The sequence below is a fragment of the Podarcis tiliguerta genome (genome assembly GCF_965153285.1).
Source record: "Podarcis tiliguerta genome assembly, chromosome: 9".
Lineage (NCBI taxonomy): Eukaryota > Metazoa > Chordata > Lepidosauria > Squamata > Lacertidae > Podarcis > Podarcis tiliguerta.
Window position 1 is genome coordinate 37,370,050 of NC_139542.1, and position 24,649 is coordinate 37,394,698.

Here is a 24,649-nt window from a genome sequence, read left to right on the forward strand (position 1 = left end):
TATCAAATCTTGCTGTATTATCTGTGTAATGCCAGCTGGCCATCATTATCAGCTACAAGAGGGTTATTAACTAATTTTCATCTCCTAACTAAAAGAAGATATATTTGTATACGCCTTTTGAAGATTTATTAAAATAAATACATAAATAAATACCATCTTATGCCTAAGTGGTTTTTGTCATTATATCTCCAATATGCCTAATATTTTATCTGTTACAGTTCATCTCAACCTTCCACCATGAAGCTTACAACAGGATCCCACAGCCGGGCTTTAGATTAGCCTATCATGGTTATTTTCCTTTCAGAAATATATGGCAGCTCTCATATTCTGGAAAAGAAAAAGAAAAAAGGAAAAGCCTTGATGCTTGCTCCAGTGGACCAGAACTGGGGAACCTTGGGTCCTCCAGATAGTGCTGAACTATAACACCCACCATTGCTAAGTATTGGCTTTGTTGGCCGGGGCTGATAAGAGTTGGAGTGCTTCAGGCCTGTTCCTACATTCAGCAGAGTGAGGTGACCAATGGAAGAGACAGATACTAGTGGGGCAAGTCTTGGTGGTGGCGACAGACCCCCCCAGACATTCTTCCTTACTCAGCGTATTAATTCCAGTCCTTTCTTGTTGCTGGCCTGGCTGCCTGGCTCACAGCCATCTCGTATTTGCCTTCTTCGCACATATTAAGAACAGAAGAAGTTGCTGGATCAGGGCAATGGCCATCTAGTCTAGAATCTTGTTTTCACAGCGGCCACTAGGGGGAGCATTGGAAGATGGCCGACAATACCATCTCTCCGACCCACAAGGGGTAATTAAGAGGCTGTTATGGGAGTAGGCAGCCTCCCTTGTTGCCCCAAGGAAATGGGGAACACTGCCCTTGCCTGCTATGCCCATAAATCAGCCCCTAATTCGAAAGAAGGGGGTGAGGGCCCTAGGCAGAATGCCCCCGTGTGGACCTCGGCTCTCATGGACGCTGTCTCTGATCGCGCACTAGTTGCAGCAATTTGGAATAATTAATTACAAAAGAAGCAAATGCACATATTTCAAGTGAAGAAGGGGAGTGAAGTCTGCTAATTTAAGTGACCTCTGCGAAAGAAGACGATGGGTTGGAGAAACAGGAATATTTTACAATGAAGATACACCAAAGGCTGGGTATGTTGACAACGGGACTGAATGGGGGGGGGGGACGACCTTTTTTACTTTCCTCCTATGTGATTTACAAGAACCCCTCCTCATTAGAATCGTCGGTTGAACTGACCCAAGCAGGATGATTAAGGTCTGTGTGGAGATAAACTTTAACCAAAAGTATGCTTTATGGAGATCGAGAAGCAATAAGAGCTTTTGGGAACGGTGCAGCAATTCATTCGGAGTCGCCATCTTGCCAAAGGATTTATAGCCGGGAGGAAGAACGGACTTGTTTTCAGACTGCATTCCTAGTGAATCTCCTCAGAGGTTTTGAGAAAGGAGGCAGACTGCTGAAGATTAATGACGCTAAGACTGTTTTATGTATGGAAGTGATGTTATATGGAAAACGTCTGGATATGGCTACTGGATAAAAAAAAAATATCCACGCAGGATTACAAACTGTTCTAACCAGCTTGCGGAGACTATCAGTATCAGAGGTCACAAAGAGAAAGGAAAAATATATGAAAATAACAACAAGAGATGTGGAAAAACAATAAGAAAGGACTGGATAGTACTGTGAACATCATAAGGTTAGATTTGTGGACATTAAAACAGCAGTAAGAAGCAAGAAGTTGATTGGATCCCCTTCGGAACTTGAAATATGGGTACCCCCAACAAAAATTTAAAATTCGGCTGTGTAATTTGGAATTTATGTAATTTGGTTTGATTTGATGTGATTGGTCGGTTAATAAAAAATTATTCTTTAAAAAAAAAAAAAGAATCTTGTTTTCACAGTGGCCAATCAGATCCTGTGGGAACCCTTCACGCATGACCAGAGCACAAGAGCACTCTCACCTCATGGGGCTTCCAGCAACTGGTATGCAGAAGCATGAATGCCTCCGCCCATGGAGGCAGAACATAGTCATCGCGGTTAATATCCACCAATAGCCCTTTCCTCTATTAATTTGTCTAATCCTCTTGTAAACCCATCCAGATTGGTAGACAACACTGCCTCCTGTCAGTTCCATGGTTTACCTCTGCCCCGTGTGAAGAAGTACTTTCTTTTATCTGTTCATGGATGTCCATGAGTTCTAGTGTTACGAGAGAGGGAGAAACGCATAATTTTATAAACTTCTACCATGTCATCTCTTACTTACCAGTACCTTTTCTCTACACTAAAAAGTCCCAAATGCTGTGACCTTTCCTCATAAAGGAGTTGATCCATTTTACAGACAGATCCTTTGGGAGAGGCTCTTGACTGAGCAAACAGGAAGAAAGGCAGCTAGACCAGTAGGCATTGCACGTGTATGTGCTGCTCTGCTCAGGTGCTGCACACTGGTGCTGCATTGCGTCATTTGTTTAAGCACATAGTGAGCAGGTGCCAGGCAGAGTGGTGAGTCAGTAGTGGAAGAGCCATGGGCAGAGCCAGGTGTGCCAAGCCTGCTGACCTCAGCTGTGGTGGAAGATGTTATCCTATTGGCAGTGTAGAAGTAAGATCCAGCTGCTAGTCAGGATGGCTTCTGTGTGCAGCCATCATTATCATTTTGTTCTTTGCCTGAAGAAGCAAAATGTCTCGGGCCCTGTTTGCATACAACATGGTCTTTTCAATTATTATTTTTCTGTGTATCACATCCTGCAATGCAGACTCTAGACTTCTGGGTAGGGATGGGGGGGGATGCTATTAAGTTCACACCTGAACTTTCTGAAAGAATTTGAGAACTGAAACATAATGAATCCCCCAAAATTCACACTTACCTGAATTTTGTGATGCAATTCTCCAACCAATGCTTACAAAAATACATATGGAGAAAGTGTGCATTAGTGGAAAATTAGTGGAAATAAAATAGAAAATGCAATATATTGGGTGAAGTTGCTTGCAATATCATGTACATTGGGCAAAACTGCATAAAAATGTGTTTTTAGAATTTGTTTGCAATAAACTGCTGATAAATTTTCATGAAGATTTAAGACAAAAAAATCATGAATTGCTGCAGAAATGTGGAGAATGAATTTAACATTGGTTCAGTGAGCAACTGATAGAACCAAAATCGACAGATGCCTGATTCTGAGTTTCCACATTATGTCCTGTCCCCCTCCCCAATTTTTACTTCATTTTTCTTTCAGTAGAGTGGAGGGTGCTTAACCTTCAGTCTAAAGAAGAGTTCAGGTGAACTCTTGCTAACAATACATGACATTTTAGTTAGTAGTTTGTCATAATATAAATATAACGCTAATGAATATATGGAACTTTCATAGCTTGTTCAACAACTGGATCCCTCAGAACATTCAAAACATGACTTGATTCCCACCATGTTAGGGGTGAAAATATTTATGCTCCTTTTAAACTACTTTTAGTAAGTCCTGAAGCAGCCTTAATACTCTCCCCCTTTTAATTCAGTTTTAAGCCTGATCTTCAGTGCTAATGTGAGAAGAGTTTTGATTCTCAATTAGACATACATTTTGTTATCACTTGGCCTGATGCCTCAGGAGTTGGAGCCAAAGCTGTAATATCCAGGCAGTTTGGGCATCTCTTTCACCTACACCACTGTTCTCACATTATGATGTTAATGCGTTTCCTCCAGTATAACAAAGAAGCTGTAATGATAGCAGTGGAAAGGACTGAATGTCATTTGCACCTATTTGTTATCTTCAAGGTCAGCAAGAATGCACCTGGAAAATACAATAGGCAGTGTAGTCTAGACAGCTGGCATGCAAACACTTTTCTACTCTGATTAGTCTGTGCTAAGAGAATGATTGTGAAGAGTTGCTCAGAAGAAGAGCTTAACCATCTCAGAACACACAAACACACACCCCCCATAACCAGCTTAAGAGACAATGTGTATTCCCTATGGCAGACCTATAAAGCAATTCTACAGGCTAGTTCAAAGGAAGCAACTATACCAGTGCTTGGACATGAACATTGGAGACAGTGTTTACAAAAAGTCACAGCAAAGGGACTTTGCACATTAAAATGAACAACTTTAAGGCGGGAAAGCAAAGCTTTTTTTTTAATGATAGCATATTACAAGATTCATGAATAGCCTCTAAGTGCTTAGAATGAAGTAATTAACATATGCACAAAAGCATTTGAGACTTAATTTGCTGTGATGGTGCCTGTTATATTTTCCAGTGACTCCTTCCAAGGCTCTATTGAGATCCTGTCTCTCTGTTCTGTCCCAAATCTTATACCTTCTGTCTATGTACAGTGTGTAAGTTCCCTTCTTGATGCCACATCCCCAGAATCAGGGCCAGATTTAGATGAAGAGAGGCCCTAGGCTACTCCACTTGTGAGGCCCCTCCCCACCCCCACAACTAGAAGAAAATGGAAGTGTGTTATAAACAAAATTGAATGAAGCCAAGGATGATGATGGGCATTTAAAATTCTGCAATTCACAATTTCTCCTCCAAAGGACATAATATATTATTGTTAAATACCATGGTGATTTTAAAAAAGGCCTGGCCAGAGCAGTCGTCCTCTTATATACCTGCTGGGATTGACAAGGCATCTGACCCTCACCTGAATCTCATAACTCTCCTGACAGGTGATTTGGTCTGCAGCCACAGTGTGGAAATAAAGGATGAGATTGCCCACCAGATAGCAGGCACTCTGCTATTCAAATTAGGCCCCAGTGTTTCTCTTACAATCCCCTTCTCAATTAAGTAATCAATTTTAATCTAGAATTTAAATTCTCAAAACTTTCTTATTTGTTAATTAAAGCAAGAAAACTACTGCTCTCACTTCATTACAAACAGTGTTTCTACCTGCAACACACTTGAGCAAACCTGCTCCTCTTCCTTTCACAGATATTTTGTTGCCATTTGCAACTGTAGCTGCCTCTGATTAGTTATCATTTAACTCTTGGGGGAAATAATTAGCACGTCATGTGCATGGAAGTTGCTGAACCAATTAACAAGCTAAAAGGATTACTGTTAATAGCACCCGTTTTCCTATAACTTGATGTTGCTGGATAGTTTTGATGAACCGCAAAAGCATTTTTAGTTTGCTTTCTGTTGCCACCCTGGAACTTTTCTTTATTAGTGCCACTTTGTTTTGTTCAATTCCTCGCAAATGAAGGAAAACAACTTTTCTGTTTGTATATGTTGATAATATAATTTTGGTTACTGAGAACAAACAAGAATGATTAAAACAAGGTTGGGTGCAGGCCGGGCCAGGACACAGGCGTCCTGGCTGTAACAAAGGTGACCTTTGTTTCTTGCTTGCTTGCTTAACAGCTGTTGGGAACTTCAAGGTCCCTGCTCTCCCTTCTTTTGGTCTTTGTAGTGGAATTGGAGACTCCAATAGAGAGCATTCCATGTCAAGAAGGAGGGCAAGTGGGCACTCTATCAAATGACAGGGCAGGAGTTACATGGAGCAGGGCCTTTTCACTGGTGGTGCCCATTGTATACCTCATTCATTGTATGCCTCACGTATGAGCGGATTTTATTTGCTGCTATTCGGTGCTTCTGGTGCACCAGAGTTTACACCAGCATAATAGAGTTGCCCATGATCCCAGAAGGGATACAATTTACGAGTTTTCTTCATTATCTGCACAGCAGGGGGTGTTCAGTCAGCAGTGCAAAGGCTGAGCATTCCCTGCTGGTTACCTGCTTTCAGCAATAGGGGTCACTGATTGGTAGTACCCAATTGGTTAGCTGTCAGATTCTAGAGCTCCCTATTGGTGGCTCTTAGGTAATTCACAAAATACAGAGTCCATTCATAAAATACAGTGTTCATTCATAAAGCAGTAACATAAATCTCCATTGCTACATATTGGGTGCATATTTCAGCGGTTGAACGTACAGGTTTATGGCCATGCTGTAGTGTAGTGCTTATGCGACTATGAATAAAAGGTGGCTGGGCTCATTGTCCCGGGTTTGGGGGGGGAGCGACAAAACTTATTTCCAATAAGTCCTTCCCCTTTATTTCCATAGCAAGTCCTTGAGTCTGTACTTTGAATGGTGACACCAGGGACCTAGAAGGTGCAGGGCTTGTCAGTCCAACCCCTGCACAGTCTCATCAGGGCTGACCTTAAGGCAATTGGAGCAACTGGGCCAAATTGGGCCCCACAGGCTGCTCCTAAGGGGGGCCCTGCACCAGGGCAATCTAGATGGATTTTATTTATAAGATTTTGCAGACTGTGGCTGTGAACTGGAGCCCTACAAAAAAAAATATTCAAGTTGCTCCCTACTGCTTCAAATTGGGCCCCACTGGCTAGCCCTGAGTCTCATAGTTGCTGGGCCTGAGTTGCCCTGCCCTTGCATGAAGTCTTGGGTTTGCAATTTTGGGAGAGGGGAGACTGTGGCACTGGGGAGCGGGTGGGCTGGCGAGGCCCCCTAGATTTAGAGGCCCTAGGCTTCAGCCTACTTAGCCTATACATAAATCCAGCACTGCCCAGAATACTTCCGCTTCTGATAGCACCACTGAGAAAAAAAACCTTTTGCTAAATGCCAGAGAGCCGGCCAATGTGAAATTTCATCGGGCTGAGCATCTATTTTTAATTCAAAAAAGCAGAAAGCACTTTGCTGTGAGCCAAATGTCATAGTCATCCATTTATTCTCCATCTTTCCAAATCATTCTCTCCCCCATCTCTTTTTAGCCTTTTTTGCTGCGCTTAACTAAGAGCCAAACTGCACATTCAGACTTATCAGGTGATAGAGAAGTCTCATAAAGACTATATCATAAGAATGAGATTTCTGGAGCTATATCCTGTTTGTCACGCAGCTATGCTAATGAGTGGCATGTATGGGCTAGTTCACCAGCTCAGCTGTAACGACTGCATGTGGCTGGGCACCAAGACACAGGGGCAACTCACAGATGGGAGCAGGCCCACCCCAAACATTTTGCTGTCTGAAGCAGAACATGACATTCTGAGTAGGAGGATATGGGTGGGGGGGATGCCCGTATCTAATTTATTCCCTACCCTATGATTCCTCTTCTTTATTTCTCTCTCTCTTTAAAAGGAAGTGCCATCAACATGCAAGTCTTAGATACAACCTGGAAAATACCCCCCTGCACCCCCGCACCCTGCTTTGAGGGAAGGAAGCGGAGCCATGGATCCTCTGCTCGCAACTGCAGTGGATTCCCTCCACTTTGAATCAGGAAAGTGGGAGAGGAGCTGCTTACAGGAGTGTAAGCTGTTCCCCTCCCACTTTGCTGCTTCAAAGGGAGCCTGGGAGGAGGGAATCCGCTGCCTTCGCTAGCAGAGGATCCATGGTCCCCTTCCTTCCCTCCTCCGTGGTTGCTTTGAAGCAGGAAAGTGGGAGAGGAACTGCTTACACGAGTGTAAGCTGCTCCCCTCCCACTTTGCTGCTTCAAAGGGAGCCGGGGAGGAGGGAATCTGCCGCAGCTTCCCCCACCTCCCGGAGAGCCTGCAGAAGCCGTGAGCTCTTTAAAGGGGCTGCACGGCTTCTCCTGGCTTTTCTGGGAGGTGGGAGAAGGGACTGATGCAGCCAGTCAGTCCCTTCTCCCTCCCGGGGAAAAGCCCGCAAGAGCGCACGAAGCTTGTGTGCAGCTCTTGGGGGCTTTTCCTGCCTGCCTCCCCCCTGCATTCGATCCATAGGAAGCACACACATTTTCCCTTGCTTTTTAGGAGGGAAAAAGTGCGTCCTATAGAGCGAAAAATACGGTACTCTCTAGGGCAGGCTCCTTCAACCTTGGCCCTCCAGATATTTTTCGCCACAACTCCCATGATCCCTAGCTAGCAGGACCAGTGGTCAGGGATGATGGGAATTGCAGTCTCAAAACATCTGGAGGGCCAAGTTTGGGGAAGCCTGCTCTAGGGATTTGTACTCTACATATGCACTGAGACAGTGCATGTGATGATGATGTCTTTTCTAAGCTAAGTTCTGGTTCTTAAAACAGGGTAAAGAATGCAAAGAATACTTTAAGATCAAAAGAAGTTTCTGCTGGATCATACCAAAGGTCCATCTAGTCTGCCTTTAGCTAATCAGGTAACAGCCTCCCCTATAGTATGTTCTCTGCATGTGGTGTTCATTACTTGGTATTGCACATCTGTGAATCTAACATGCATACAGGCTATGCTTGCTTGTACATCCAAGGTACAACTCTACATATGCCCACTTACTGCAGATCCAAAACTAAAGGTATCAAATCCAACAGGGTTCACCAACATCTTGTATTTAATGAGAACATTTGTAAACATGGAAGCATTATATGTTTTTGTCAGGGAACTGCCATCAGTGCCGGAGGGAGAGAGCAAAATCCAGAGGGATTCCGGAGAGCGTCCCGGGATTGGGAGAGGCAGCCCATCTTCTGGGGAAGAGAATCAGCGTAGCACCAGTGGAGAAGGGGGGCAGATGGGGGAAGCGGCGAGGCGGTCCCATGACTCCTTCCCGGGGACCAGCGGGGACAGTAGAGGTCCTCCGCTGCCTACGCCCTCCTTGCGCAGAAGGCTTTCGCGCAGAGAGAGTAGGAGAAAACTAGGCGTCAAAGAGCTTCTTTGCTGGAAGAAGTTTAAGAAACGCCCACTGATGGATTCTGCCAGCGATTGAGACAGCCAAGGGTGAGTGGCTGTCCGGACAGAAAAGGTTCACTAAGGCAATCCAGCCAGGTGTTTGCACCAGCTTACGCACGAGCAACCCCTAGAACCATTACAGTTTTTTTGGTGATTTCAGTCAAATCCTTAAACCTGTGTCAATGACAGCCACCCTGGCCCTGCATTCTGCTGACATTGCTTTCTAAGTACTGTATATGTCAATAATTTTATCTTCAATCCAGATTAGCTAGGAACCATATTGCTCCTTGTTCTCTCTGGAATTCAAATGGCTCTTGAAAATGTTCTTTGAATGCTCCTCGAAACTCAAGCAGGAGTCCTTCAACCCCTTACTGTGCTAAAATAACTGTGGTGTAATCCTATAGACCTCAATAAGGCTTCTGTGAGATTGCTCCGATGGTAGTAGTTTGATGTCATATTATGGCATTGTACAATAGGGAAAAAGTGTCCACATAGTTTAAAATGATTCTGAATGACCGTAATCCTGTAAGCTGCATAGTCTTGCTCTGTGCACTTCAGGCTTTTTTGTCAGGAGCATACTTCTGACATAATGTAGTGGATTTGCTTGCTTGAACCGGCAGAGGATATAGGAAGTGGCACTTAAAATACTAGTAGAAATGCAGAGAGAGAATCGCAGAGAGATCATCTCTTACTGGTGGCATCTTATTTGGTGCTTGAAATGAAGGGATTATTTTATGTCGTACAATGGAGATTTCAGATGATCAAAAGAATCATGACAGAGAACAATGAAAGAATATGGGATGAGGCAATGCTCCTTAAGGCAAGGACACAGAATCCAATGAAACCAGTTCAAGGTGCCTTTCTCTTGAAACTGGCAACATGTGGATTATGGGCGTGGCGTGCAGACTGCTTTGCCAAGGGTATTGCGTCACTCTGTCCACCGTTTTATGTTTTCTATGACCAATCTGTTTGAAGGATGTTTTAAAACACTTCAGTATGCAGCTGCACGCAATCTCTCTCTCTCTCTCTCTCTCTCTCTCTCTCTCTCTCTCTCTCTCTCTCACACACACACACACACAGACTTAAACCTACTCAACCCTTTCCCCAAGTTTTCTATTTGCGACTCCGGGAAATGGTGAGAAGATCTTGGAACAAGTTGCTTCTCTCTGAAACTACAAGCACAGGCAGGTGGGTTATTGTTATTCTCAGCATCTTACTGGAAGTAATAAAATGTGAACTGAAACATCAGCACATTGGTATATTCTCTAACCACCCAAAAGGAAGGGAGGATATCTCCCTTCTGAATGTTTCATTGCTTTTTTTTATTTCATATTTTATATGAGGCTGCATGGTGCAGAAAGAAGTAAAGGTTAAAAATGGAAGAGCAAGAGAAAAAGGAGAGGGGGGAGACAGAGAGAGCACACCTCTGAATTTAAAATACGAAAACAACTTTGGACATTTATTACACTTAGTGGAAGTGGGGGAAACACGGGGTGGGAGAAATGGTTCAAGGATGCCATGAGAGAAACAACAGGGTAGATAAATACAGAAAACAGTGGAGCCAAGAATGTACAAGAATCAGTAAAGGCTGATTCAAACAAGGCATATTTGTAGAAATACCAGAAGAGTTTTAAAGCTCAAGATGGTCCAGTATTATTATCATTTTTAAATCATTCAGAAAGGATCTCAACTGTAATGAAAAGACAGGGTTCATGAATATTATAGGATGGTAAAAGAACTAGAAAACCGCTCACTGTTCAGGGCTCAGCCTCTTCGCTCTCAACCTCAACCCCCTGCCTTGCCATACATTAGCTGTCAGCTCAGAAACTCCCTCAACAGCAGAGCTCTGCTCCCAAGGCACAGCAAGCAAAGTGTGCCATCGATTGCTGGATGGTGGAAAGCAGGCTGCACCTCTCCTTTATCAATTAGCCTTGACTACAGCAGCAATAAGAATACATTCCTGATTCCTCCCCCATAGTCTTTTTGTTTAATCTCAGAGGGATCAGGCCACAGGCAGCCAGGGAGATGGGTGTCCCTGCATACAGTGAGATATTTTTGAACAAACCTTCGACTTGTCCTCACTCCAGCCCCATATGGACGTGCTCTCCAACAATTCGCTAAAGAAAATAGGGAATCCATTTGTTTTGCAACAGATGATTTAAAAGCCAAGGTTGATACCCTTTCTTATGGTGAAATATTGGCTGGAAAACATAATTGCCTTACAATCTTTTGCCAGTGTTTTCCAAAATGGAGCCTCACTCAGCATGTGAAATTGCAAACAGCGCACTAGGTGATGCCTTAGTGTTCATGCGCAGGAATAAGCATGGGTGTGCACCACAGACTAGTTATGTCAACCTCCCACTCAGAGATTTAACTGTATTAAATTGAAGCAATTCCACTAGTGTGTCTACTAGTATTTTACCCCCTCGGCTAACCGTTTCCTATCAGTTTATAAGAAAATAAACTACATTTGAAAATTATGGCAGGGAAAAGAAAATGTCAATAAAATTCTCATAGGTGGAGTGCCAGGATTTTAGTTGTGCTTATTTTACTTTCAAGGTGACCAGTGGGTATTTGTGTACACACCTTCTTTTGTTTTACAAATAATCTCTCAAGGGGCCTGCACTCTGGTTGCTGATTTTGTTTTTACTTTTCAAGAAATAAATGCAGGAAAGATGTCGTCGTCCCCCCCAAGTAAAATAGGGAACTTCCTTTAAAAACAAAATCAGTGACTGCCCTGATTCTATGTGCTTAGTACCTGGTTTCCATGCTTCAAATCAGATTCAGGGGGAAATGTCAGAGGAAACTTCTCCTGTGTGGCTTGGTCAGATCAGGAAACCCATGGCTACCTCAAGACAATAATGTAAGCTCGACTTCACACTCACTCAACTTGTAAAGAAATGATGAAGTGCCTGTTGAAAGCAGCAGAAAAACAGAAGCATATTTCACAGAGTAAGAAAACTTTTGAGAAGTTGAACAGATTTCAGCCCAGCCCCAATTTCCAACGATGCAAATATCAGCAATGACACTTCCAGTTGTGGTATGCAGATAGTAATCAAACACCTTCCAAAACTTAATTAATTAACTTCAGAGAAATGGCAGTGCTGAAGCTTAAAGGACTGGCCCGTTTTTCTTTCTTGAAAACACTGTACTTCGTTGGAGAGTTTTGGCTTTTGAGAAGAACTTTGTCAATGAAAATGTTCAAGCCTCCAGTGCAAAAATCTACCTAACAGGTGAAAACTAAATGTTTGATCAAGTTCAAGGCATTAGCAATATAGGGCTGCATTATTTCTGCTTTTAAAATAAAAAACCCCTAGCACTACCTTTCATTTATAAAATGAGATTCTCTAGACAATGCCACATGACTGCAAGCTATTAATTATAATGTTCTACTGTTATCTTTTGTTCAGAACAACAGTGCTCCTGAGGTCCTGTAGCACTTTTTTCCCCCATACAAGGTGTCAGGTTTTGATTAAGCATCATTATGTACAGTTCATTAACAAGGTATCTTAAAATGAGTTTTTGATTGAACACTTTTATTGGCCATTTAATATGATTTATGGATTCTGCTATAATAATTTCACATACAGCATTTGCCAGGCCAGTTGGTGTATTTTTCATTAAACAATGGCATTTACAGTTCTTTTTTTTCTAAATGGTTTTACTTTTAAAGCAGTGCTGCTAAGGTCTTCATAAATGGCTCTAAGCAGTATATTATTATTACAGCCATTCTATTCCTTTCATACACGGAGTCAAAATAGGGCAAAAATTGTTCCTACTCTATTTAACTTTTCAGAATCACAGTTCTCCGAGGCTCACATTACACATAATACCATGAATTTTCATTAATTTTTAATTAAAATTTATACACCACTTGATTGTTTTTTAAAAACACATGCCCCTCAAAGTCACAAATTGTGTGACCTCCCTTCTTGGTGATCTCCCCCCCCCCCCCATGAAATACAGCCTAGGAATTGTGAATGTTATAATAGAAGCAGCACCAGGGGATGATGTGATTAACCCTTTCCCCACAGCTAAATTTTTTGATAAAGCCTCCTCCCTCACTTTCCCCCACCTGAGTACATGTGGGGAAACAAACATATACACCATGTATCATTTGAGCCTAAGGCTTAAAATTGATTTTCCCATGGCAAAATAAGAGATGCGCCCCAATATGATGCTGAATGAATGAATGAAACTGAATACTAATAAATCAGCTGACCTCTTAAAATAGTAATAAATGGGAATTAGCAATTGGGTTATCCTGTTCTAACAAATTATTTGTTTTAGGAAGCTGGTATCTATTATCGAATGCTAGTTTCCATCTGCTTCTCACTTATATATTTGACACCGCTGTGCTAATAATCAGGTTGCTGTGGAGTATGCAGTCATTCCTGCTCTACCCTTCACAGTCCGTTTTCATTTCATCCAACTTCCTCTCTCTCCTGTTTTTCATGCTTATTCTTATAGCATATAGAGCACTACTACCTTAGACTGAAGTGTCCTGATGTACCTGGTGTGTTTGACAGTTAACTTTGCTTGCTAGCTGTTAACATCCGCATGGCTTCATTAGTGTCATATTTGTTTCGGTTTGTGTATATGCTAGGGGGCATTGATGTACTGTGATATCTTGATCGTATGCAAAAGTGTTCAGACATTGATTAGAGACAAATTAAGAATGGCTTAAGGACTTCAGCTGGTGTGAATCTGGTTTGAGAAAGAACATATCAAGCAGTAGTATTTGAGAACAAAGTAGATGCATATGCATTTTGAATAACGTTGTGTGAACCCAGATTAAAAACCCAGTGCTGAAAATTCAATGAGTGCAAGGTAAATGGGAGTGTGAGTCCAGCCACAGTCTCCATTGTTTATTCCTCCTTTCCCCTATTCATTCATAAAAATAATGATCCCTTTGGATGTTGAGCAAGTCATTCATACTCTAGCTAACAGATTATGTCATCTAGACATTGTTGGACTACAACTCTCATAATTATAGAATCATAGAATTGCAGAGTTGGAAGGGACCCAAAGGGTCATCTAGTCCAACCCCATGCAATGCAGGAATCTCAACTAAAACTTGACTCCATTGGTTCAAGTCCTGCCTTCCTAACCATAGGCAATGCTGGCTGGGCTGATGGGAATTGGAGTCCACCAACATCTAGAGAACACTTCATTGCTTATTCCTGTGCTATCAGATATATCTTGAAGTATTCTTACCAGATAAGAAAACTGACTTACCTTTTCCCTTCATGTTCAGATGAGGAAGGAAAATCACCATTCATGGCTTTGAGGCCAAATTCTTCCCTTGAAGGTTTGGGTGTTTTGACTGCTGCATGGAACACCATAGTCTACCTGTTGAAATGGGTTGGGTTGGTATAGCATTATACCAGTGCCTATATATATATATATATATATATATATATATCAGCATGAAGTTTAGCAAATGTCAGTCATTGTGCCATATTTAAAACCCTATACCAGAGCAAATTCAGAAGCACATTTATTCATCCCATATGCTACAGAGTTAAAGTTCCCACCATTCTGCCAGGATTTTGATTCTGTGTTCAGATGTTGAGTGTTCAGCTTATGCATAGGTTAACATTTCACACACAGAATATCATCACTGAAAATACCTCCTTGGCATACATTTGTGAAGCAAGGCATTGGTTATGTATATATTATAGTCTTCCTGTGCTAATGCAATTTATAAAGTACCGTATTTTTCCGTGTATAAGACTAGGTTTTCCCCTAAAAAATAATGTCAAAAATTAGGGGACGTCTTATACTCAGGGCCAGTTAACCTATTAGTATCTGCTGGCAGTCATAACCTAGTTTCATTATTTGACTGCTAATATTTCACAAACAATAGTAAAACTTGAAAGCTTTGTTATCACTTCCTTCACTTACCAGAGCAAGGTGAATCTGTCAATTACTCAGGCATTCTGGCAGATAACATCATTGCATCTGATGGAGTGTGTGTGTGTGTGTGTGTGTGTGTAGAATGGATTGACACAGATACCTGCATTTTTGGACCCTCCTTGGGGGTGTGACTATGGGTAGGTTGTCATTATGTGCTCCTGCACCTTGAAATTTACCACCACACTACTGGTCAGAATTTTTAATTCTGTGTTGCATCAGAGATATTTTAGTCAGAATATAGTAATTTTCCTATTACTCTTACTTAGAGTAAGGTGTTTAAGAATTGTTTTACAGTGAAAAAATGGAGAAATAAAGGACAACATAGCCAAATCTTCAAGAAAAACTAATTACTTTCCCAACGAACAGCTATCCTCATTTTGTTTCATGCTTGTTTTGACCCACTTCACAATAAAACAAAAACTGGACATCATCCAGGAAAGACAATCCACTGTAGTTGCTGATATCCCAGAGTTATCAGGAGTGTGTAAGTGTCTAAAAAATCGGAATTGTTTTCTGTGGTTATATTTCTTATCAATTATTGCAAAAATGAGCTGCAGTAAGAATATAAATATAGATATGAAATCACTGTTGAATTTTGAAACCCACTAACCTTTAGTTTTCTTGCCATTACCAAAACAAACCATAACTGAGACAATAACATTTCTTTAGCTCCTTTCCTATCTTATGACCCTGTCAATGATTTTCTTTCTAGCTGCATTTTACCTTTACCCTACATCTTCCCATCTTTCACATATTGGCAATGCTTAAATTCATTACGTTATCTGTAGAAAGGAAAAACATTTTGGAATCAGTCAGCTGGCTTTCCTGCGAAGTGTCTCTCTTGTCCAAACTGGCAATAAAAACACCCCATCTCTGTGTATTTATTTAATATGTAATGTATAAAGGCAGACGAATGTTTTGGGGGGAAAGAAGCCACAATGTGACTCCAAAGCCAATGCAACAGTAAACGTGTTCAGTTTTTAAATAGATAATTTGTCACGTAGACAGTGTCCTTTAAAATTCCTTCTCCTTACATTCAAGGCCTCACATAACTCACAGCTGCCTACTTATCGTTCATCTCTTAGCACATCACCCTTCCCTCTTCTCTGCATTAATACCACCTCTGTCTCCAATTCATTTTGTTTTCTTTCAAGCTAATACATGGTCTCTCTCTCTCTCTCCCCCCCCTTCATATCTGCTCAGAAAATGCTTTGTTTCTTAGTCATAGACACTTATCCTTGCATTTCCCCATTCAGGTTCTTCATTTGCAGCCTTATAATTTGTGTGTGTCAGAAGTAAGTCCCAGTATTTTCAAAAGAGCACTCTGCACTCTTTTCAACAGGCAACTGTATGCAGGATTGTGGCCTTGGCCTCACAATGCTTTGAACAAATGAGATTGCTTTAAAAAACTCAAATGACACACAAGGCACTATTCTTCTTCTGGTATCACCAAGGTGTGTGCATGCCGAAACAGCCTAATTATATGTTCTTTCTGTTGTAACCAGTCTCCTTCCTTTCCCCATTTGCTCCCAACTGTAACCTTCACTTGTCACATCATGTCTAAAATTAGACTGCTGGCTCTTTAGTGCACAGAGAATGCATTTCTGTTTGAACTTCAAAGGGTCTTTTTTTAAAAAAAAAAATTGCATTAATACCCCAACTTTTCAGTCAAGGAGCTCAATGTGGACACATGGTTCTCCCCTGCATTCAATCCTAACAACAACCCTGTGAGGTAGACTAGCCTGAGAGGAAATGACTGGCCCAAAGTCACCCAGTGAACTTGATAGCTGAGTGGAAATTTGAACCCTGATCTTCTAGGTCTTAGTCCAGCACTCTACCCACCATACCACACTGCCTCACTAAGTTATCCTGCCTTGCGTACAGTAAGGTAAACGGTAAAGGGGTCCCTGACCGTTAGGTCCAGTCGCGGACGACTCTGGGGTTGTGGTGCTCATCTTGCTTTACTGGCCGAGGGAGCCATTGTACAGCTTCCCAGTCATGTGGCCAGCATGACTAAGCCACTTCCGGCGAACCAGAGCAGTGCACGGAAACGCCGTTTACCTTCTCGCTGGAGCAGTACTTAGCAAAGTTCATGACTCCTAAAGGAATGTGTTGAATTCTAATATGAAGAATTTCATTTTTAAAAAAATCTTGAAAAACAACAGACTGCAGATCAGTCCTGGCAAGACAAATAAGATGGTTTCTCTGCCCAGCAAGTTGATGGTTCACCTGTTCTAGATATGATTGCACCAGACTCCCCAAAGGATCAAGCCATCAGCCTGGGGGTGCTAGATCTACCTTTGATACCGGAAGCCCAGGTAGTGCCAGTGGTTCGGAGCGCCATTCACCAGCTCGATGGAACTAATGTTATCCATGTCCTGGATATCTCCAGATTAGGCAATACATCTGTCCAATACTGCCTGAAAAACTGCAGGTAGTCAAAAAAAGTTGCTAGGCTAGTAATTGGAACGTATCATATAGGTACTTAACCAGGTCTACGGGCTCCTGAACAGAATTAAAATGCCAAAGGCTTATTTTTAAAGCCCTACAAAGGTAGGGCTCGAGATATCAGACAGTGAGTCTACTCCCTAGGATCAGGGCACTAGGATCAGGAATTTGATTTTCATGCTAGAACTGAGCCCCCATTCCTTTCACATGAAGATGTACTCCTGGTTGTCCTCCAAGTATTATTTGTTCCAGCAGTCTAATCTGGGGAGAAAAAAGTCTTTCTGTTGTCACTGCTGTTAAACAATTGGGAGTCAGAAACTCTTGCTGCATTTCACCCAGGGATCTGCCTTATGCCCATCCCTGGCTGAAATATTCATAGCAAATCCAAACACAAAATGTATTTGTTCATATGATCAGTCCAAATATGGCCATGGGGTAATGCGTGCCAATATTAACATGGCACCTCAGGAGCAAATTCTGTAAGTGTAAGGTGTGTTTATGATCATGCAAACTGTTGCTGACTAGAGGTGTTGAAAAGTTCTGTTGGGAATGGGAATGGGTATTGCGAATGCTTGCTTTATTCATCTTGTGTACAGAATGTAAACCAATCCAGCAAATATGCTGTTGTTTTTGCCACAGCAGACAGCAAGATGAAAAACGTAGTTTTTGCTGGAAGCCGAACTACACCATAAGAGGACAGTGCTGTATTCGACTAACATGGGTCGAAATGGAAATCAATGTTTTCTTATATCCCTATTGCTGACTATCCCACCCCCACATTGTGATTACATTATGAGTGCAGAGTTGGTGCAAAACAGGAAAATGTATTTAGTGCATCAGCTATACAATACATAAATGTCACGTAAGCATCTCCATAACCTAGGTTTTATTACTGAAAGTTAATGATTGTAATGATTTTCTCAGCAGCCATTTTGCTGGCCCATTAAAATATGCTATAGCTTCCTGTTTATATCAATGTAACCACATCATACTTGAATAATTTCTGGGCTAGCTCTATGATGGCTCTCTAAACTTGCAATAATGAGCATGTTTCTGTGAGTAAGCCCATTTAGCCCAATGGGTCTTACTTCTGAGCAGAGATGCATAGGATTGTGCTGAAAGTGCTGTGACCCATTGCAACCCCTTTGCAGCTTTCGGTCTCTTTTCTATATGTATTGATTTCCCTGCGGACAAGCTGATCAAACCTGATAATTCAACCGCTGAAGTGATAGGAAGCTGCCCTCTTTCTTGTTCTTTTCTGTGTTTCCTTATTTCCCCAGTGACAAGCTGCCCAAACGTGCTATTCTAACTTCTTTGAGGTGTAGGAAAACCTCTGCTATTTTGCAGTCTTGATCTCAGGGTGCCATTGACTATCGTTTTTGAAGTTCTCATAGTTTGACACAGGAGAAGAGATGGTTCCTGCTTTCCTCTTGTTGCGGCACAATATGGGAGGCATGTGCAGAGCACATTGTTCAGTGACATTTTAGAGATGTTCTCCACAACCACAAATCTAAACTTACTTTTTTTAACAAAAAGAAGCAACCATGGAATTGTAGTCTAGTGTCAGAATTATAATCAATGTTTCAAATCATACAATAATTTAAAAACCATAATGGTTGAGATGACTGCATGCCCTGATCTAAACACTAGATACAAGTGGCCAAGCAGATGCGTGAAAGCTGAATCTGAGTGTAACAGCACTCTTCCCATTCATGATGCCCAGCAACTTGTCAGAGGCACATTGCCTTTGACAGTGAAGGTAGAACATACTCTCATTGAGAGCCTTATCCTCCACTAATTTGTCTAATTTGAAAAGCCATCAAAATTGGCAACCATCACTAAGTGGAAGTCAAAGAGTCAAAGATTCCCATACTTTTAACTAACAGACTATGTGAATAAGTGCTTTCTTTGTTCCTATTTACACAACTTTTTTAAAAAAAACACCAAAAAGCTCCAAACACTGTGATCTTTCCTCATAGGAGAGTTGCTCCAACCCATTGATCATTTGGATCGCCCTTCTCTGAGCTTTTTCCAGCTCAAGACTAGAATGCTTTGGCTACTTGCAGGTTTGTCAAGCAAACCACTTCACTAACCAACAGTGACTTATCTTAGAGGTACTACTGTATACTAAATCCGGGGGTAGAAATATTGAAGAATTTTAAAATGTTTTATATTCTTTATGAGGACTATTTATTGTTATTAATTATTAACAGTAGTTTAGGAAGGGGAGAACATGGGACACCACAGCTTTTTAAAGAGCAATAATGATTGATGCTTTTCCTTGCTCTGGCAAGTGACTCAAGTAATATGAAAACATTGAGGTTTGAACGCTTAGTACATAGGAAAGTTAGGAATGAGAAAAATAATTGTGTGGAGGCTGGGTACTTTTCCCCCTTGTCTTTGATGAGATTCTGCTTTATTCTAGCAGAGGTAACATTATTTTCAAGAGTCTTTGCATTTCTAAATAAAAGCTGCAGGTTGCATTTCAGCTTTTGCTGAGTTCGAATAGAGCACCTCTCCTCTTTTGTGCTTAATATAATTAATTAACAGAGATGCCTGCATTTCTGGACTCTCTTTGAAGTTGTTGCCATATGGGGTTGTCATGATGAACTGTTGCATTTCAAAACTGACCATTAAACTCATCTTCCAGTCCCCTATCCCTTCTTTAATATGCATTCATATAGTGAGCCTGAACAATAGGCTTGCCCCAGACAAGTCAAATATACATTGCAAGTCTCAACAGAGGTTCCATGAAAGAAAACTACTAATGAATGCAAATTATTGTTAGATCAAGAATTTGTGTTTGTTATCCTACATGCTGATCAGCTCCCAAGAAATCTGAGTTTAACTGCTTTGATTTGTTCCTATAATAAGGTGACTGTTTACCATTAAAGGCAGTCTGTGCTAGGCTTGATTTCAAATGGTTTCTATTGCAAACCTTCCATAGCTGCAGTGCTGGATTGTCACACTCTGAAAAACAGGTCACACTGATTAAAAAAATCAAAGGCAAGATAAATGATAATTTACACACTTTACCCAAAAAAAGGAGGTAAAAAAGAAAATATAATCTGTGGAGCAGACAGAGAAGGCAGAACATAATGTCTCTGAGGGCTTGGTGCAGATGGTATATAGTAAATATAGCCCAAACTGCCTCCATAGAATGTCTGCTGTGCTTGTTGTCATTTGGGCTTTTGTTTTCCTATTATGACAACCCTCTGCTCTTACAGACATTGTTTCATATTAAAATGTGGCTGTATTAAAACTCGACGCATCAAAAAGTCATACTAGGTGAGATTTTGGTCTCCTTGGGAATGTCTATACCAGTATGTGGAGGTTAGATGTTAGGCCTTTAGAACATCTTTGTTCACATGGTTCCAGAATTCATTTTATCCTTGAGTTTCTTTCTTGGCTTAGAAAGAATGCAGAAATCTTTTTAAAAAGAATGAGAACCAGGAGAGGACCATTTTTATTATTTTATAATATACCCTACTTATCTGCCCTTTATGACTGTGTCTGACACAATCTCTACCATTTTCAGAGGTAGAAATATATGATTTATAGAAGAACCAGCATATTCTTCTTATGACTATAATTATTATGTTGGCATGTTTCCAATAACCTGGCCTATATGATGGAAGTGACAGTCCTATTAGTGACAGCCCCAAGTGATAGCCACAACAGATATATAATTTATATTTAACTACTGAACCTTTTTTCTAATTTGTCTTGGTTAAATTTTCTTTTGCAAAACCCCTAAGCGTAGACAATTTCTGAAGTGAAATATAAGAACTGGGGGAAAAAGCAAAATTCTGGGAAACTCTGTAAATTAATTACTGAAGACATTTTTTACATTTCATGATATGACAAAGGAGAGATATAGCATAATCCTTTGCATATTTATCCAGAAGTAAGTCCTGTGTTTAATATGGTCTCTCACTTTTAAATATGTTCAAAACTTCAGACTTGGCCATTGCTCACTCATACAAACATTGTCTCTTCCAACTCCTGAAACAGCAATGTTATAGCTATCCAATATGCCTTCTTAGGGAACCTGAGAACCTTATGCACAACTTTAGATTTCAATTAGATTTGACAACCCACACAAACCCACATATTACATGAAGCTGTATGCATACATTTGTATACAAGGGCTATCATTAAAATGCATTCTGTTTTCTTACAGTGACATTGGGGGAAAATAATGGTAAAATAAAATACTATTTAAAAAATAAAATTGAATCTAACCAGTCACAACCATACAAGGAGACCCAATTAGAGTGCTGAATGTGGACTTGATGAATTCCAGTACAAATCTTTGCCTTAGGGGACTATTTTGGCCAAGTCCTGTGCTCACATACTCATATGAAAATAGCTGCAATGTACGTCTCAAATAATCATGAATAATTATAAAATAAAGAAAACATATTGCACATTCAAAGTGTTACAAAAATGATTTATAAGGATGTATTCCAAATTGTATTTCTTAGGAGTTTCATCTGGGCTGTTTTAAAATTTCTCCAAAACTGAAATGTGTTCATATGAAAACACTTTTGTTTTTCACTCTGTAATGATACATAGTCTGCTAATTATGCATTAATTTTCTGAGTTGAATTTTGTCTAAATTCTACTTGAAAAAATATTTTCTATTTTTAGAAGAAAAACAAGAAAGAGAAAATCTGTAAGATAAATGAAGCCTTCTTACTGAATTTATGAAGGAAAAATACAACATAAATGTGGATGAATATAATTAAGTCTCTGTGTGGTAAACTGTTAAGAATAACATAAATAGTAGTTATTATATGTATATATTTTTGCTATCTCATACAGAATTGCGTGCAAGAGAGAGATTTAATAATGTTTGTTTATAAAAAGGGGAAAAAACTTTTACAGGCGTTTAGGCTGCAGTTTTAAACCCACTTACCTCAGAGTAAGTCCCATTGAACTCAACCTGACTTTTGGTAGGCAATGTATAGGATTGAAAAGGATAGACACTATTCTCAAGGAAGATCCATAATTTTTCTCCTGTCCTGATGAAGGCACTGAAAGAATTTTTTCTGCAAATAGTATAACCTGACTAGACATTCCATTTGGCAGACACCAGATGGCTGGTGGGAATGTCTCGTCAGAGTCTGGCAATTGCCGAAGCCTGAAGAGGGAGAAAAATGACATCCGTTGCATAACATTCAATATGATCATGAAATGCTTCTAGGACATAAGCAGATAACATATAAATAGGAGGTTCTTCAAGTCAGCTTCCTGACATTCCCTGGTCACCTTCCCGTTGTGTCCAGCGGTAAAGTATTTCTCAGAAGTATGGTTGCAATGTTCATGTTTACATTTTGGCACCAACTCAAACACCTATTTACTCAGAGCTTTGAAGGAGTGTGATGGAGTTGAGGTCAGTTGTTAAATGATGGGACCACCTGTATTCATTTTATGAGTTACATAGGATTGGTTTAACTGTGTTTTTTAAATCTGCTTTCATATTTTATTTGATTGAGATTGTACCATTTTAGCTTTTTATGCTGTAGCCTGCCCTTATATCATTAATCAAAGAAGGAAAGGCTAGAAAATAAAATGAAATTTTAAAAGATATCACAGCCTTTAAAAAATGAAAAATCTTGGACATCTATTTCAGCTGAATAAACCATGTCAGGAAAGTTCAACAGGTTTCATCACTAATCCTGTCGCTTCCAATGGTTCCTTTCAGCTATTCTGGGTGACCAGTAGCATTTAAGGGACATCAACCAATAAGCAAGCAGTGAACAGAAAGCATCACACCCTAAACCTCCCCCCAAATTGTAGCAGCTGGATTTTCCAGAATTTCCTGTGGCAAAAAGATCGTGATTATTAAATAGAAGTTGAAAGAAACAAGAGCTTTTGCTTAATTTAAATAATCTGGTGCACATACATTACTAATAATCTCCCAGAAAACAAAACAAAGAGGGTTGTTTTTGAAATAAGAACTCTTTTGAATTAATATCCACACATTTTATTTCTGTCATTTCTGGTGTTTGCCTTTCATGAAGATGTGCCTTCTGTTTGGACTTTTAATGGCTATTAATTAAAATATTTAAATGCATGTTCTTAAAAACCCCTGCATGCCTCTGCTGTAAAGCACAGTGACTTATGCAAGAATATATGGATATAAATTTAGATATAATTGATATAATTTCAATAGAAATACCATGCATCTCACCACAGAAGAGAAGATTTTGACCAGATGTCCTGCGTGCCTGCTCCGTCCGTTGTCCAGGTACTAAATGCTGATGGCTAATTTCAAGGGCACTGTTCTCCCTTCCTTATCTTTAAACGGATGAACTGTACATTCCTTCAAAGTAGGGCACATGGCCACCCTTTGTGGTCTCAATTGGTAACATGACCTTATATTCAGAGTTCAGGTGGTGGCCCACAAGACAGTTCCTATTACTCTTACTAAGGAAAGTGTCTCATTGGTATAAATACCAATGCATATGCATCCATTGATAACACACTGCAAAAAAGCAATGTTTATGTGATTGTTCTTGTGATTGCATAAATACTTTTTAAATGTGATGTTATATTGATGTGGGCTGTATACACATCATACATATTTTCTCCCCACCCCCCAGTAATCCTGGGAACTGCAGTTTGCTAAGTAGTGGGGTAGGATAACTGGGCGGAGGGGTTTCCAATTCTCCTAGGAGGCTTAGTTTGGTCAGAATCAAGTATATACTAATACCAGTGTCCTGGAAGAAGCAAAGATCACTAGTGTTGAAGCAATGGTTGAAGTGTAATGCTGGTGGTCAACAAAAGAGGTTTAAAGACTGTCTCAAGGCAAATCTAAAAAAAAAAAGTAGTATAAACACTAACAATTGGGAAACACTTGCCTGTGAGCGCTCCAATTGGAGAACAGCCTTTACAAAAGGTGTCATGGGCTTTGAAGACACTCAAACTCAGCATGCAAGAGAGGAACGTGCTAAGAGGAAGGCATGCTTGGCAAATCCACACTGTGATCAGCTCCCACCCGGAAGCCAATGGCCCCACTGTGGAAGGATGTGTGGATCCAGAATTGGCCTCCACAGTCACTTACGGACTGTTAAAACCATGTTTGTGGAAGACAAACTTACTCGACTACGAGTTATCACCGAAGAAGAAGATACATTTCCAGAGTTAATGCTAAATACATTACTTCTGGTGAACAAGCCACCATAGCCACTAGAGGGACATGAACATTTGCATCCCAGGCTTTTTATACTCATCTACCCAAGGGGTGCATTGGCTGCCAGATGTGAAATACATTGGCATTATTTTCAGCATTCTTACCCTACTAAAGGGGGCAAAAAATCATAACTCTTGGTTCAAAACTACAGTTCTGAGGACTCTGTGGGATTTTTGCAATGTTTGACCAATGTACATAAGTATGCATGCATATTAGCAAAACCTTGCACAAAACACAGATAACATCACACCCAGATTGGTCTTTGGAAGTGCTTTATAAATGTACCTTTGTGCACTCGCATTATAGGAGGGGGAAGAATACGAACAAACTGAAGAGACTGAAAAGTGCTTCAAATTGGATATTGTTTCATACACATTTTGGCAATACGAAATGATATGATATCATTTACTGATTGCATTGGTTCAACTTTGGAAAAGATACTAGATAATTTGGGAAAGTATATAGGGCATCAAGACAGAGATGAGATCAC